The sequence below is a fragment of the Neofelis nebulosa genome, chromosome 3 (genome assembly GCF_028018385.1).
Source record: "Neofelis nebulosa isolate mNeoNeb1 chromosome 3, mNeoNeb1.pri, whole genome shotgun sequence".
In the NCBI taxonomy this organism is placed as follows: Eukaryota; Metazoa; Chordata; class Mammalia; order Carnivora; family Felidae; genus Neofelis; species Neofelis nebulosa.
In genome coordinates, this window is record NC_080784.1 from 153,628,346 (window position 1) to 153,645,143 (window position 16,798).

The window sequence follows — 16,798 nt, forward strand, 5'->3', positions numbered from 1 at the left end:
CTTCACACAGACCAGTTAGTCTATAAAACTTTATTTCCAATCTAGACTTTGTATAGATTACAAGTAATTGAACAACAAAACAAGCCTTTGTAGTAGCACTTATTTGATGTTAATAATATAAGTAGTTTCAATTTGTTTAGTGACAAATATATACAAACACCACTATTCAAGGAATTTTATCACAGTATTTCATTTAATCCCGCGATTTAGTTATTATATTCATTTCACAGTAGTCTTACTTAAAGCTGCACAGCTAGTAGTAACTAAGACAGTCCCAGCCTGACTGTAAATCTGATTTTCTTTCCACCGTATTATTCTTTTATATCTTGACCTTTGTTTCCCAAGACTAGAAGTATATGTGGATTAATTTAAACGATATAATGTAACTCCTACTTTCCTATAGCTTCTTTAAGGGGCCGGGATGATAGCAAAGGGTGGGCTGCAAACTGAGGAAAACGAATTTCCTTTAATATGTACTAAATTTCATGCAATGTAGTAAATGCTTACAATATGTTAAGGTTGCCATATTCTCATCGCCACCTTTGGAGTTACAGATAATTAATCTCATTTTAGAGTTGAATAAACTGAAGCTCAGAAAGGTTAATTGCTCTGCGCAAAGTAACAAAGCTAATAAAGAAGAACAAAAATACAAACCTGAGTCTCTCTAATACATAAATCTCTCTGTCTTCTTACTCACACATCGATGCTCCTGCTGATTAGCATATTATAAAAAAAGAGAAGCTAATAATCTTGTATGGTCTTTTGTTTCTTAAGGTTTTCCAGTTTTATTCTCCATGAAGTTACTTTCCTTAGCCTTGATTTTCTGCAATTATTATCACTGTCTCCCCTCCCCCCATACAAACACATGTGCTCTCCATTATGGAACTCATATACTTTAATCTTTTTAAACATTTTAGTATGGAGAGTTTTAATTATAATATAATTAATCCTCATGTATCCACTACCGAGCTATAAAAAGCATCAGTATTTGTGATCAAATATCCTTATTTAGTCTTTCTCCAACTACTCTTTACACTATTATTCAGTTTTTCAGATATCATCTGAATAAACTGAAATGCATAGTATGAAATACATAATTTTTATAAATGGGTACATATGATCCACACTTCCTGTAAAAACATAGAATATTTTCATCAGTCCAGATATTTCTCATGTTCTTTGCTGGTCAGTTATCCTTGAACTCATAGACAACCATGACTTTTTCTCACTATAAATTAGTTTTGCCTGTTCTAGGACTTCTTATACATTGAATCATATGTATGTACTATTATGTGTGCAGATTCTTTGGTTCACCATAAGGTCTATACATTTCATCCATGTTGTGTGTATAAATAATTTTTGGGGTTTTTTTTTGCATAATATTGACTCATGATATTAATATACCACACATCATTTATCCATTTTCCTGATGATTGGCATTTGGGTTACTTATAGTTTTGGGCTGTCATGAAACTGCTGTGAATATTTGGGTATAAAATCTTTCTCTGGATCAGTGTTTTTTTTTTATTATTATTATTACCTGGAAATAGGATTGCTGGATCAAATATTTACTTTGTAAGAATTTCCAAACCTTTATTTCCAAAGTAATTATAACATTTACATTCCCATCAACAATGAATGTAAGAGTTCTAGTAGGTCCACATAATCATTGACATTTGAGTGTTGTCAGCCTTTATACATTTAATCTCTCTAGTAGATTTCTAGTAGTATCTTGTTATGGTTTCAATATATATTTCTCTGATGACTAATGGTATAAGTCATGAAGATAGTCTTGTCATTGTTATTCTAAATGCTTTATTGTTTTAGCTTTTACAGATAAGGCTATTATCCCTCTTGAATTAATTTCTGTGTATTGTGTAAAGTAAGGTTTATAGTTGTTTTCTTTCCATGTATATATATATGTATAGTGGAACCAGTACCATTTTTTGAAAAGATCCATATACATGTGGGCATAGTTCTGGTTTCTCTAGTCACTATTACACCACTGTGTGTGTGTGTGTGTGTGTGTGTGTGTGTACATGTGTGTGTATGTATCTGTATATCTATATCTAACCTTCTTATTCTAGGGATTATAATACACACCATTTACAGGTTAAAATTATAGTACTCAGTGTGAAATATAGGGAAGTTGCAATAGTATAGTTCTCCTGCACCTTCTGTTGTGCAATTTATATCATATACTTTATGTCTACTTATGTTGAAAACCCCAAGGTAGTGTTTAATAATTAATTACTTTTTGCTTTTAACAGTCAAATGCCTTTGAAATAATTTAAAAATATATTTTCTTGGTTTTTTCTTTTGTTTTATCTCCTTTATTGAAGTATAGTTAATATATAATCTACTCCAGAATCCCAGATTTTAAGCTATACTACAAACTATGATAATAGAAACCATATAGTACTGGCACAAAAATATACACATAGATAAAAGGAACAGAATTGAAAGCCCAGAAATAAACCCAGGTTTATATGGTCATTAATATACAACAAGGAAAGCAAGAATATACGGTGGCAAAAAGACAGTCTCTTCCATAAATGGTTTTGGGAAAACTGGACAGCTACATGTAAAAAAATGAAACTGGACCACTTCCTTACATTATACACAGAAATAAACCCAAAATGTATTAAAGAGCTAAATGTAGGACCTGAAACCATAAAACTTCTAAAGGAATATGTAGGCAGTAATCTCTTGGACATCAGCCCTGGCAACATTTTTCCAGATATATCTCTTCAGGCAAGGGAAACAAAAGCCAAAAGCCAAAATAGTAGGTTGGGACTACACCAAAATAAAAACCTTTTGTGCAGTGAAGGAAACCATCAACAGAACAAAACTACAACCTATGGAATGGGAGAAGTATTTGCATACAATACACCTCATAAGGGATTGACTCAACATCAAAAAAACACAAATATTCTGATTAAAAAATGGGCAGGGGACCTGAACAGACATTTCACCAAAGAAAACATCCAAATAGCCAACAGTCACATGAAAAGATGCTCAACATCACTAATCACCAGGGAAATGCAAATCAAAACCACAATGAGATACCACCTCACACCAGTCAGAGTGACTATTATGAAAAAGACAAGAAATAACAAGTGTTGGGGAGGATGTGAAGAAAAGGGAACCTTGTGCATTGTTGGTGGGAATGTATATAGGTACAGCCACTATGCAAAACAATATGATAGTTTTCCCCCAAAATTAAAAATATAAATACCAAAAATATAAATACCATACGATCCAGTACTTTTACTACTGGGTATTTATCCCAAGAAAATGAAAACAATAATTTGAAAAGATATGTGCACCATTATGTTTATTGCAGCATTAACATTATTTATAATAACCAAGATAGGGAAGCAGCTTAAGAGTTCATTGATAAATGAATGAATAAAGAAGATGTGATAGATACAAACACACACATACAATGTATGTATACACACATACACACAATGGAAAATTACTTGGCCATAAAAAAGAATAAAATCTTGTCACTTGAAGCACATGGATGGATCTAGAGGGTATTATGCTAAGTGAAATAAGTCAGATAGAAAGGCAAATACCATTTTATTTCACTTATATGTGGAGTCTAAACAACAAAACAAATGAATAAACAAACAAAACAGACCCATAAATACAGAGAACAAACTAGTGATTGCCAGAATGGAGGTGGATAGTGGCATGGGCAAAATAGGTGGAGGGGACTAAGAGGTACGAATTCCAGTTATAAAGTGAGTAATTCATGGGGATGAAAGGTATGGCATAGGAAATATAGTCAACAATATTGTAATGACTTTGTAATTACACTAATCATGGTGAGCATTAGGTAATGTATAGAATTTCAAAACACTTATGTTGTACACTTGAAACTAATATAACATTATCAACTATACTTCAATTAAAAATGAGAAAAAATATCTACAATGTAATAAGTTTCAACATATAAACTCATTAAACCATTAAAATGATAATACATCCAACACTTGTGTAAGTTTTCTTTTACCTCTTAGTAATTCTATCCTCACATTTGTTGCCATCTCCAAATAGGTAGTCATTGAACTGCTTTCTGACACTATAAATTAGTGTGCTTTAAAAAATTTTTATATGGGCGCCTGGGTGGCTCAGTTGGTTAAGCATCCGACTTCGGCTCAGGTCATGATCTCACGATTGATGAGTTCAAGCCCTGCATCAAGCTCTGTGCTGATGGCTCATATGCAAAAGCCTGCTTCAGATTGTGTCTCCTTCTCTCTCTGCCCCTCCCTGCTCACATTCTCTCTCTCTCTCTCTCTCTCTCTCTCTCTCTCTCTCTCTCCCTCTTTCTGTCTCTCTGCTTCAGATTCTGTGTCTCCTTTCTCTGCCCCTCCTCTGCTCATGTTCTCTCTCTCCCTCTCAAAAATAAACATTATTCTTATTTTTTAAATGGGCACCTTCATGGCTCAGTGGGTTAAGCATTCAGCTTCGGCTCAGGTCATGATCTCATGGCCCATGAGTTTGAGTCCCACGTATTGCTCTGTGCTGACAGCTTAGAGCCTCGACCCTGCTTCGGATTCTGTGTCTCCCTCTCTCTGTCTTCCCTACTCATGCTCTGTCTCTTTCTCTCTCAAAAATAAATAAACAAATTTTTGTTAATTAAAAAAATTTCTTATGAATGTCTTCATATGGAATTTACCATCTTGTCTGGCTTCTCACTGAATATAATTATTTTAATATTCATCCACATTGTTCTATACAGCAATAACTCATTATTGAGAAGTATTCTTTTGTATAAATATCTCACAGATTGCTTAACCATTCAATTTTTTGTGGGCATTTGAGTTGTTTCAAGTTTTTGGCTATTACAAATAATTATGATGTGAACATTTACTCAGAATTATTTGTATGGACATATATTTCATTTTGGATACATGGAAGTGGAATGGCTGGATCATATTGTAGCTGTATATTTAACAGGTTAAGAAACTACCAAGCTGTTTTCTTAAGGGGCTATACCATCTTAGGTTCCTGTTGGCACTCTATGAGAGCTCCAGTTGCTCTAAATCTTCACTAATGTTGTTTTCTTCAGTCTGTCTCACATGTGCGTGCGTGCACTCTCTCTCTCTTTCTCTTTTTTTTTTTTTTCAATTTTGTATACTTTAGTAGTTGGGTGTTGGTATTTCATTATCACATTGTAATGTCATAATTGGTGTAATTTGTCTTCCTAATCAACTGTGAACTCTTGAAGTTGGGCATAGAGTCATTTATTTCTGTGTACTCATCACTTAGCATATTATCTTTCAAATGTTGGTGCTTAAATAATTTTATTTAATTAAATTGAATTTTTAGTATGTAAAATAATATCTACTTTATAATTTCCCCTTGCATTTTGTAGGTCAGTGTAAAAAATGAATATTTGAATAATTTCAGTGTTGGCCTTGTCAATGTCTATCCTTTGACTATTTTTCATCTCAAAACACTAAAGCACTATAATATAATTTCTTACTTTCTTAACTCATTCAAATCTTTACTTCATTCCAGTGGAATTGGTATAAAATTATGAAACCTACCCACACAGTTTTATTTCTAAAGTTGTTAGTGAATAAAATCCTATTCAGCCCAACCTGCACTCATGTTTATTTCCTTGAAGATAAAAGGGGACTCATAACTGTTTAGTTCCTAAAAATTGTGTGTCCCTTAATTTTATTTATTCCCTTATGAGTATAGAGATCAATTAAAAACATTTTCTCATTTTATATTTTGTTTAAAATGTTGCTTTTTGCTCTTCTTAAAATTAATACGTTTTTCCTTTCTTTAATATGCAAAACATACAATGCCTACAAGACATCAATAATTGAGAAAGTCCTAAATACATTTTTCTACCAACAATACATTCTAAATATACTGTTTAAACAGTATGGCAAGCCATTCAGTATTCAAAATATATTGTAAGTGGAATCATTATTCAGTAATTCAGTATTCAAAATACACTGTTAAGTGGAATCATTGTTCACTATTTGTTGCTTTTACTCCTTCCAAAATATTTATCTATCATCCAAATTTCTTATTATTGATAAAAGACTTTCATTTAAAGAAAAAAGAGCATAATTAATGCTGGGGATTACTTTCTGCCACAAACCGAGCATTTGTGCCCTCCACCCCCAAATTTCAAATGTTGAAATTCTAATCCCAAGGCGATGGCATCAGGAGGTGTGGCTTTTGGAGTTGATTAGGTAATGAGAGCAAAGCCCTCATGAATGGTACTAGTACCCTTATAAAAGAGGCCCCAGAAGGATCTTAATCCATTTATGCCGGGTGAGAACACAGTGTAAACATGGATGGCCGTGAACCAGGATGGGGTCCCCAACTAGACACTGAATCTGCGGGCCCCTTGATGTTGGACTTCTCACCCTCCGGAACTGAGAAAAAAATATCTCTTTTATAAGTCACTCAGTCTTTGGTATTTTGTTAGAGTAGCCTGAGAAGACTAAGACACTTTCCACCTGGAAAAAAAGAACAATTTATTCACAGAAAAAATGAATAAAATAGTTAGAAAGCCAGACACATAAAATAAGGCCAAACAAAATAGTTAACTTCTGGATGGCAGAGAACTGATTCAACACATATGTATCATTAAAGATAGACTAAGATATATTTAATTCAACTCTGTTTTCTAATCTATACTTCCATATGTACACATGCACACCCCAAGAGAATTTTTAATCACCCTTTACAATCCAAAGTTTAAACATTAAAAGAAGAAAAGAAAAAAAAATAAAAAATAAATAAAAAACATTTACCATAGTCTTGAAGGTTTTGTCGTATTGTGAACCATCTGAATTGTTACCATTTTGGAGGAGGCTGTACTGTCTGCTTAGAACACTGTTGTTTTGTTGCCTGAAACACTACTAGCAGGTGGTGAAGATGAGGATAAGACAGAAAATGGAACACATGCCATTTGAGAGGGAATGGTTCACTCTAGCTAGTTCTAAAAATTATTAAATGGCAATTCTACAATATGTTGTGTTATAAATTGATAGCCAATTTTAGGATGCCCTAAAAAATAAAAGTACATTTTACCAAAAGACTGTAAATATTGGTGTTTATATTCTCTGCACCACTAAGCTAATAATATTTAATAATAATTAATGTTATTACTAAGAGCCTTTCACTCTCAAAAGCTGTATAAGCTGGCAAGGTGGATTAGTGATGCATGTTTTATTTTTGTTATATTGAGACTCTATAAAATGACATATTCAATTCCTGCCTGAGTTGACTCAGCTCTTCATTTTTTTAATATAAATAAAATTGCTTATGATAGTGCATATAGAGGTTCTCCTTTGAATGATTCTTTAAATACTCAATTGCTCCCTAATATCCTGGGATTTCATTTTTTTCCCCTTTCTGCTTAGGAGTTCCTTCAACAAGGCTGACTGATTTCCACTCCAAGTGAAGGGTTATTTAAAGTAGAACTTAATCAATCTGCTACTTCATGGATGGTAACCCTAAAATGGCTAAAGAGGGAGTGACAAGAGGAGATGAAAAATTAAATTTCAATGTTCATCATTACCCTATAATGTTAATCAGTAGGCCAACCTCTCCATATCCTTCATCGTCTAGGAATTTTTTTACTACTATAGTCATGACTCAGAATTAAATATGTAAATATAAGTATATGAAATGTAACATGTTTTGGAATTAAAGTGACAAAGGACGTTGATTGTCTATCAGCAGAATTTTACATATGATATTATAAGGGGGGGCAAATACTAAGAAAGCTGTGGTATTAATTTACTAACTTCTACTGGAACTATTTTTAATAGCTGTCAGGTGCTAGGCACTCAACAAATAGTCATTAAATGCCTATCATGTACCAGGCACTGTTGTATGTATTCTCAGGATACAACAGCAAATAATGATGTGCTGTCTTTATAGAAATTACAGTGGCTCAGTTCTATGTAGTTCTTGGACTCATCCCTGGGCAAGCATGTTTGATTAGTATATGGTGGTAGCAGGACATGGGATCTGAAATAAATTTAGCAGCAATTAGCATAGTGCACCTCTCTTGTTGCTGTGGGCCACTGTGTTGAATACATTCAGGTAAGCTCACTGTCTTCATTATTTATCCTTGACATGGACTTTTTGTTTGGATGATTTTATCCCCAGTGGGATTAGAGGCTGGCCGTATGTTTCAGACTGTCCTTTTCAACCAGGATTCATAAAACCTGCCTGGACAAAGCAGATAGCTCACTGAGAATTAAGATGTGTTGTTCTGTCTGATTCTGAATACCACTACTACCTAGGTAGTTTGACCAACTAATGCAATGGTTTGCTCACCTTCCTGGCTCTCACTTCTATTTTGAATACAGCTCACATTCAACCTAATCATTTAAAACAGAAATTGGTAAGCTAAGGTGTGAGATCCAAATATGACTCTCCCCTTGCTTTTGTAAATAAAGTTTTTGGAACACAGCCACACCCATTCATTCACATATGGTCTGTTGTTATTTTCATGCTAGGATGGTAGACTTGAGTAGTTGCAATGCAGACCATATGGACCAGAAATATTTACTGTCTGTCTCTTTACAGAAAAGTTTGCTGAGCTTTGCTGTAAGGCTTCTATTTGAACAGTTGTTAACTATAGACATTATCTTTCTGACAAGTGGATTTGCATTTTTTACTACCAATCTAAACATTTTTTTTCTCTGTCCAATGTTGTTCTGTTGTTCCAGCATATCTCCCTGAGTAGCTTACCTGACATAAAACATTAAATTATTTCCTTATTGTTCCCTGTGTAGTGTTTCCTGATAGCTACTCAGAGGCACAATGATGATAATGGTAGTGAGACCAACAAGAGAGATACTCTTTTTCACCAGCACCACTTCTATCTCTTTAAGTTCTCTTTGAAACAGAGACCATCAAGACTAATTAGTCAGGGACACCTGTGTGGCTCAGTCGGTTATGTGTCTGACTCAATTTCAGCTCAGGTCATGATCTCACAGTTGGTGAGTTCGAGCCCCGCATTGGGCTCTGTGCTGACAGTGCAGAGTCTGCTTGGGATTCTCTCTCTCTCTTTTTATCTGTTCCTCTCCTGCTCATGCTATCTCTCTCAAGATATATAAATAAACTTTAAAAAAATTATTTAAAAAAACCTAAGTAATCATCCACGTTAGATTTCTAAATCCTTTAAAAGAAATAACCTTATTTCACTTATTACCCTCTGTAGTCGGATTTTTTTTTTTCTGCTCTTTTTGCCTGCACAGATTTGAAACTGAAGATTTTGGAATTTGCACCTGAGAAGTCACAGTTGAAAAGCTCAGGTGTTGGAAACCAATGAGACTGAGTTTATTTCCCAGCTCCACCTCTACACTACACAATCAAATTGTTATATCATATTCTGAAATTGTTAATTACTAAAATAAGTTCGAAATAAATTAATAGGGTGTCTTCCATATGATCAACAGCACTGACCACAGTGAAGCTGCTTAGCTTTCATTTTACTTGAAATTTTTTTTATTTTATTTTATTTTATTTTATTTTATTTTATTTTATTTTATTTTATTTTATCTTATTTGAAAAAATGTGATTTTATATTTTGAATATACATACATATCGATTTCACATAGGCATGAGTATATATGACATTTCAAAGGCTTTAAGTCATCAGTATGCTCTTGCCACAATCAGTATCATCATTAACATTGAGTATCCTCACACGCCTGACAAATAATAAAGTGCTATATGGATGAAACAGGTAATGGGAATGTTCTCTCCATGACTGAAACCAGACCATCTTTACTATCAACAGTGCTTAGGTAGAACAAGTAAGAGTTCCTTTGAAACGTGGATCACATTTTATCTTGATTTTTGTTAGAAAAAACACGCTCTGTTTTCATGAACTACCCCCAGGGTGATCAAGTATACCTCAAGAAGTATCTCTGAAGCTTCATGCACACTTTGTAAAGCTTTTAGAAAAAAAAAAATGTATTTTTCGAAACAAATGTATTTTAGTAGCGATTATATAGAGAAACAATTCCATTTGCAAATCCAACATTCTGAAAAATCACTGATTTCTGCCTAACACTGAGGCCTGAGACTGAGCATCCGAGCATGGGAGACGATCACTCATAATCCCTCAGTGAGTGAGAGAGAGAACCATTGGCTCAGTTGTGATCATGTGATGTTTGGCATCATGTACTACTTGTATTGCAAGACATCACTTGTTTTTCAAGTTAAGATTTATTAGAAATGTTGGCTCATCTTGCAGAACACTTGCAGAACAAGTTACTCTCAATCCAAGGTTTTACTTATATGTGTCAACAATAACAAAATATTTAAAACTCCCCAAAGAAAGGCAGTATCTTTCATGCTTCCATGAATTTTTTGATTGTTTTCCTTAAATTTTATACTCCACTTAATTATCCAGCAAGCCAGTGCTCGAGCAATATTGTCTAGCAGACTTAAACCATGTGAGAGCCAATCAGAGCCCAGTGAATCTAATCAGGCCAAATATGAAAAAGTAATATTGACTCTTCAGTGTCCTGATTTCCCCAGTTGTATATTGCTATATCTCCCTTATTCTTCAAGCGTAAATTCCGGAGATTAGATCTAAATCAAGATTGAAACTAAATTTTGCATTCTTTCTTCTCTTTCATCTGATATCTCTGTCAAGTGATAGCCAAGAGGACAAAGCAAACAAACCAAAGCAATCTGTTTCGGTCGTATCCTGATAACTTCTTTCCCTTTGAGTAGACAATCTCCTATCCAGTCCAACCTTACTAATCTCCTTACTTCAATTAATTTGAGCACCCCTCTGTGTTTAAACAGCAATATGCAATAGATTGAACCACTACATTTTATTAATGAGGACACATTAAATTCCCAAAATATAATATCTCTGGAATTACAAATGCACCTAATATAAATGGAATGATGTTTTAATGTTATGGTACAATTTGATAGTAAAATTTTTAATTTTGTGGCATTATATAAAATAATGTTGTATCTTACAATCAGTAGCGTCTTAGAATTGATTACATGAGTGTGAGAGAGAGCAAGAGTGTGTGTGTGTGTCTTGGTCAAATCTTATAGAATGTAAACTTCTTAATGAGAGTGAACACTGCGCCTCTGGTATACTTGGCACTTACTGGCCATCCAAAAACCATTAGTAAAATGATTAAATAAAATGCTATCCACATCAACATATGTGGGTGCATGTGGTCTAATTGGAATGCCAAATCCCTATTCTTCAGTGGTCTAATAAAATTTGGAACATGTTCCAAGATCTGCATCTCAGGAATATATGCCCATCTCCAAAGCTGAATTTGAGCAGGAGAAGGTAAGGTCAGCCTAACAATTCCGATTAAAAATGCTAGTGAAACTGAGAGAAACCTCTGTTTAAATTCATGTATGCTAAGAATTTTGCAAAGAGACATGATTAGTATTATCAGGAAGCAGAAGTGCATGGTCTGTTTGCAGTTGTGTGGAAAGTACTCTTTTATGAAGTTACCATCTTTGGTTAACATGGCAGCAGTGTCTCCATTTCTTTATTTTTCACCTTTATTTTTCTCTATATCTCTGTCTCTATCAGTTTTCATAAAAACTTCTCTTAGTCCATGAGTTTGTGTGTTGATTTGGGCTGTAGGCAGAATGATGGTCCCCCAAGGTATCAATGCATGGATCCCCAGAGCCTGAGAATATATTTCCTTGCATGGTAAGAGGAACTTTGCAGATACAATTAAGGCTCAGAACCTGAAAGATGCAGGGATCATCTTGGATTATCTAGGTGCACCAAATACAATCACAAGTGTTCATATAAGGAGATGAAGGCATATTTGACTACAGAAGAAGAGACAGAGAGAATGGCAATGCCATGAAGGAAGCAGAGATTGGAGTGATCCAGTCACAAGCCAAGGAAGTAGACAGCTTCTAGAAACTGAAAGAATTAAGAAACAAATTCTTCCTTGAAACCTTCAGAAGGAAGCAACTCTGCAGACAATTTGATTTTAACCCTATCAAGCTTGCTTCAGACTTCTGACCTCCGGACCTATAAGAGAATAATAAACTTATGCTGTTTTAAGCAACTAATTTTGTGATAATTTGCCATAGTAGTAATAAACTAATACAATGTGCTACACAGTTCAATTTTCAGCTATCTTCTAACTATACTCTCCTAGGAGATTTCATCTCCTCCTGAAATTGTAGTCACTGTTTATAAGCAGTTGATGCCCAAATCCTTTCTCTAAAGAGGCATCTCTACCTAGATCGCACACATGCAATTTTAATACAAAGGCCCCCATTCAAGGCAGATTCTAGGATGTTTGGCTCACTATTTCTTCACAAATTACATTTAATCAAGCACCAAGTCTAAGATCCCACATTTTAATTTTTCCTAACTTACATATTTTAAGCCCTCCTCTCCTCTCACAGTACCACTATGACAAAACCTATCATGTTTCCATATTGTTGAATGAGTGACATTTCTGAAAAAGCCCAATTAATTATGCCAATTCTCTGATCATAATTTTTAAGAGGTTCTATTACTAATAATACACATCTTTTCTATTTGTTTCTTTTTAATTTTTTTAAAATTATTTTTTGAAGGAGAGAGAGAGACAGAGCATGAGCAGGGAAGGAGCAGAGAGAGAGGAAGACAGAGTCCGAAGTAGGCTCCAGGCTCTGAGCTGTCAGCACAGAGCCCGACACGGGGCTTGAACTCACGAAACATGAGATCATGACCTGAGCCAAAGTCGGATGCTTAATTGACTGAGCCACCCAGATGCCCCACAGCTTTTCTATTTGGTAAGATACATATGTATCCCTTTATTCCTTTATAATCTTGTCTCAATATGGAATAATCTCATATTTTTTTAGACATTGATTGTTTTAGTCCAGTTATTTTGGAGAATATCCTTCATTCTGGATATGTGTGATTGTTTCCTCATGGAAATATTACTCTGGTTCTTTTATCTACTATATTTCTTATAAGTGAACATTAGGCATTGGGGCTGGAATAGATTCAGATTAAACATTTTGAGGATTCATATTTCTTAGGTATCGTTAGGTACTTTATATTGTACTCCACCAGGAATATGATGGTATAAGGATGAAACTCTAAGAATTATCCTGAATTTGATCACTTTAGAAGGTGTATTTTTAAAATTTACAATGAATAAGTGGAGTGATAACAAGCGCCTTGCTTATATCTTGCTCTCGATCAGTTTCATGTAATGATTTTAGCATCCACTGATTATATATAGTCAAATGGATTGTAACATGGAGTGTTATAAAAATGGTGATTTTTAAACTCTATCATTTATTACTTCTCATTACTCTGTAAACATATATATATAATATATATTTTACATAAATAAAATATATAGACATAATATATATATATACAATAAATTCATAGATTTTTTTATTCAATCTGTTACCATCAAAATAGCATATCCCTTTACTGCTTACATCAATTTCTATTGTGATTGATAATGTAATAGCATCTTTACAATTCTGAGATGGTTTGATCTCATGCAATATGCTAAAATCAATAATTTTAACAATAGAGAGTACTTATGATTGTTCTATATTATAGAGAAAAGGAATACCATGTAAGCACTTACTGTATGAAATCACTGTTTTAAGGAATTCTCATGAATTATTTTTCCAGTCAATCCTCAAAACATGCTATGTCTCTTGAAGCATTTGTTTGCCACGTCTTACCTATGATCTCATTTTACAGACCAATAAATTCATACTCTGAAAGACTAAGCTGCTCGCAAATACATCATTAGTAAAAGGGGAACAGAATTTAAACTGAGGAATTAAATTCCTACCCACCATAGTGCCTCTCTGAAGTTCTGGTCACCTTTATTTTACTGTTATGACTCAAAATAGCAACCACATGGGGTACCTAGGTGGCTCATTTGGTTAAGTGTCTGACTTCAGCTCAGGTCACAATCTATTTGTGAGTTCAAGCCCCACATCAGGCTCTGTGCTGACAGCTCAGAGCCTGAAGCCTGCTTCAGATTCTGTGTCTCCCTCACTATCTGCCCCTCCCCCACTCTCTCTGTCAAAAATAAATAAATATTAAAAAAATAATGACCATATTAGTCAGGATTCTCCAAAGAAACAGACCCACTAGAATGTGTGTGTGTGTGTGTGTGTGTGTGTGTGTGTGAGAGAGAGAGAGAGAGAGAGAGAGAGAGAGAGAGACAGTGCATGTGTGTAGAAGGAGAGAGAGAGAGAGATTTTGAGCAGTTGTCTCAGGAAATTGTGGTGAGTGGCAAATCTAAAATCTGCAGGTCAGGCCAGTAAGCCAGAGACCCAGGGAAGAGCTGATGTTGTAGTCTCCTGTCCAAAGGGAATCTAGAGACAGAATTTCTTCTTCCCCAGAGGACCTCATCTTTTTTTCTTAAGGCCTTCAGCTGATTGGATCAGGCCCATCCACATTGTGGAATGTAATCTGCTTTACTCAGAACCTACTAATTTAAATGTTATTCATATTTTTGAAAAGTACCTTCCCAGAAACATCTAGTGGTATTTGACCCAATGTCTGAGCACCATTGCCTAGCCAAATTGACTATTATGGTGAAATTCAGAAGATGTGCTAAATTTTCATTTTATTTGTATATATTTAGAGTGTCATGATTCACACATTTGACTTCCCCATTGAGTTTGTTTTTTCTCACTGAAATTTGTGTCCACGTTTAAGTTCATTAATTTTTTTTTGGTTTTGATTAGTTGCGTTTTTTATGGATTCATTAAACTTCCTATTTGCCTACCCATCAATGATGAGTTTAATATTTATTAAGAAGCATGATGGGGCGCCTGGATGGCTCAGTCGGTTGAGCGTCCGACTTTAGCTCAGGTCACGATCTCACGGTTCCTGAGTTCGAGCCCCGCGTCGGGCTCTGGGCTGATGGCTCAGAGCCTGGGGCCTGCTTCCGATTCTGTGTCTCCCTCTCTCTCTGCCCCTCCCCCGCTCATGCTCTGTCTCTCTCTGTCTCAAAAATAAATGAACATTAAAAAAAATTTAAAAAAAAAAGAAGCATGATATATTATATTTAAACTAGACTCTGTAGGAACTATAGTGGCCATAGGTTCAAATTTTAATTCACAGATGGTCTTTATTGATGGGCCTGTTTGCAATCTTATGGTTCCTCTGTTAGACCTTAAAAATAATTTTACAGTGAAAGCTATGGACAGAGACAGTGTTCTTCCATGAGAGGAAAAATGTCATTGCACTGCAGAAAAATATTTGGCTGAACCCTATTCTCCAAGGAAGAACACTGGGTCCTAGAATGTTAAATAATCATAAATTTAGTCACAATATCCCATTCAGACTTCATCTTCAGTCAATAGTTTTAAGAGATGTGCTTTTAAGAAGGCCAATGTAAGCTTACAGAAAAGTAGAAACAGTACAGTATCCCTGATATAGAGACTCTCCAAGTACAAGTAAAATCTTTCTTTCAATTCATGCATTGGGTTTCAAAATGGTGTCAAACACCTAAAATCCCTATATTCTTTCATGAATTATTTGGAACCTCTGAAAATTTCCATCTCCATTCTCCTGCAGCCTTAAACTAAGGTGATACATTAGCATGTCCAGTAACTGAAGAAAGCAAGTGAGAAGATTCTTGCCTATAGTCCAAGTACCACTTAATGCATCCTGACTATTCCAATTATTCCCTAATTTTATCCTTTTTACACCTACATTCTGGATAATTTTGTATTTACTCTTTAATTTTTTTAATGTTTAGTAATTTTTTGAGAGAGAGAGAGAGAGAGTGTGAACAGGAAAGGGTCAGGGAGAGACAGGGAGACACAGAATCTGAAGCAGGCTCAAAACTCTGAGCTTTCAGCACAGAGCCCGATGCGGGCTTCAAACTCACAAATCGAGAGATCATGACCTAAGTCGAAGTCAGATACTTAACCAACTGAGCCACCTGGCACCCCTGTTCTTCAAGTCTGTAACTTTGACCCTCAGAATTGGCTGACACTATTTCCTTTAGCTGCTATTTGTTTTAAGTAGAATGCCTAGCTCTTCAAGATTTAATTTCAAGTTGCAGATTAATTGGCTGGTGTTATATTGGGTCTTTTCCAATCCCTTGCTTATATGCTTTGGACACAGACGTGTTCTAAAAATAATGTAACACTCTACATGGACTGGCAACAATAGGAAAGGGATCATTTGGACATACACATGACATCTATCCCAGAAACTCATACTTTTAATGTGTTTTTAGAAACCACTGATAATTTTTCAAAATTCTACAAGCTTTGATCATTCTGTTGGAAGCTTTAGTATTATTTAGAGATAATGCTTATCCTACTGATTGTGAGGAGCATAGAAAGAGTATAGTAACTTTGTTCTTTATATTGTTGATATTAAAAGAAAAAAAAAACTGATGTGAGAAAAATCCACTACAAATCCATAGTAAATTTGTATCTGTTATTGGAAAGACCCAGTGGCATTACCTGTTTAGCTTTGCCTTTGACCTTCAATATATCCTAGAGTTTCAGAAAATATTCTTTCACTAAAAGTGAATGAAACCGAAGCCGAGAATTTCAAGGAAGAGTTTGAGCCTCAAGGGATAGGCCTGTACACAGATTAGCATGACTGGAAGTTGAACAAAGGGGCAGCCACAAGCTTTCCCCTGACCTTTTCCCTTCACTCAATGGCATTTATATGAGCTTAGACTGCAAGTATTTTAGAGATGGTGGAAAGCAGATCTGGACACAGTTCAAGCTATAGTGATTCTTTTTTGCTCCAAAGAAATGTAGCAAGTTATTTTTTCTCTTT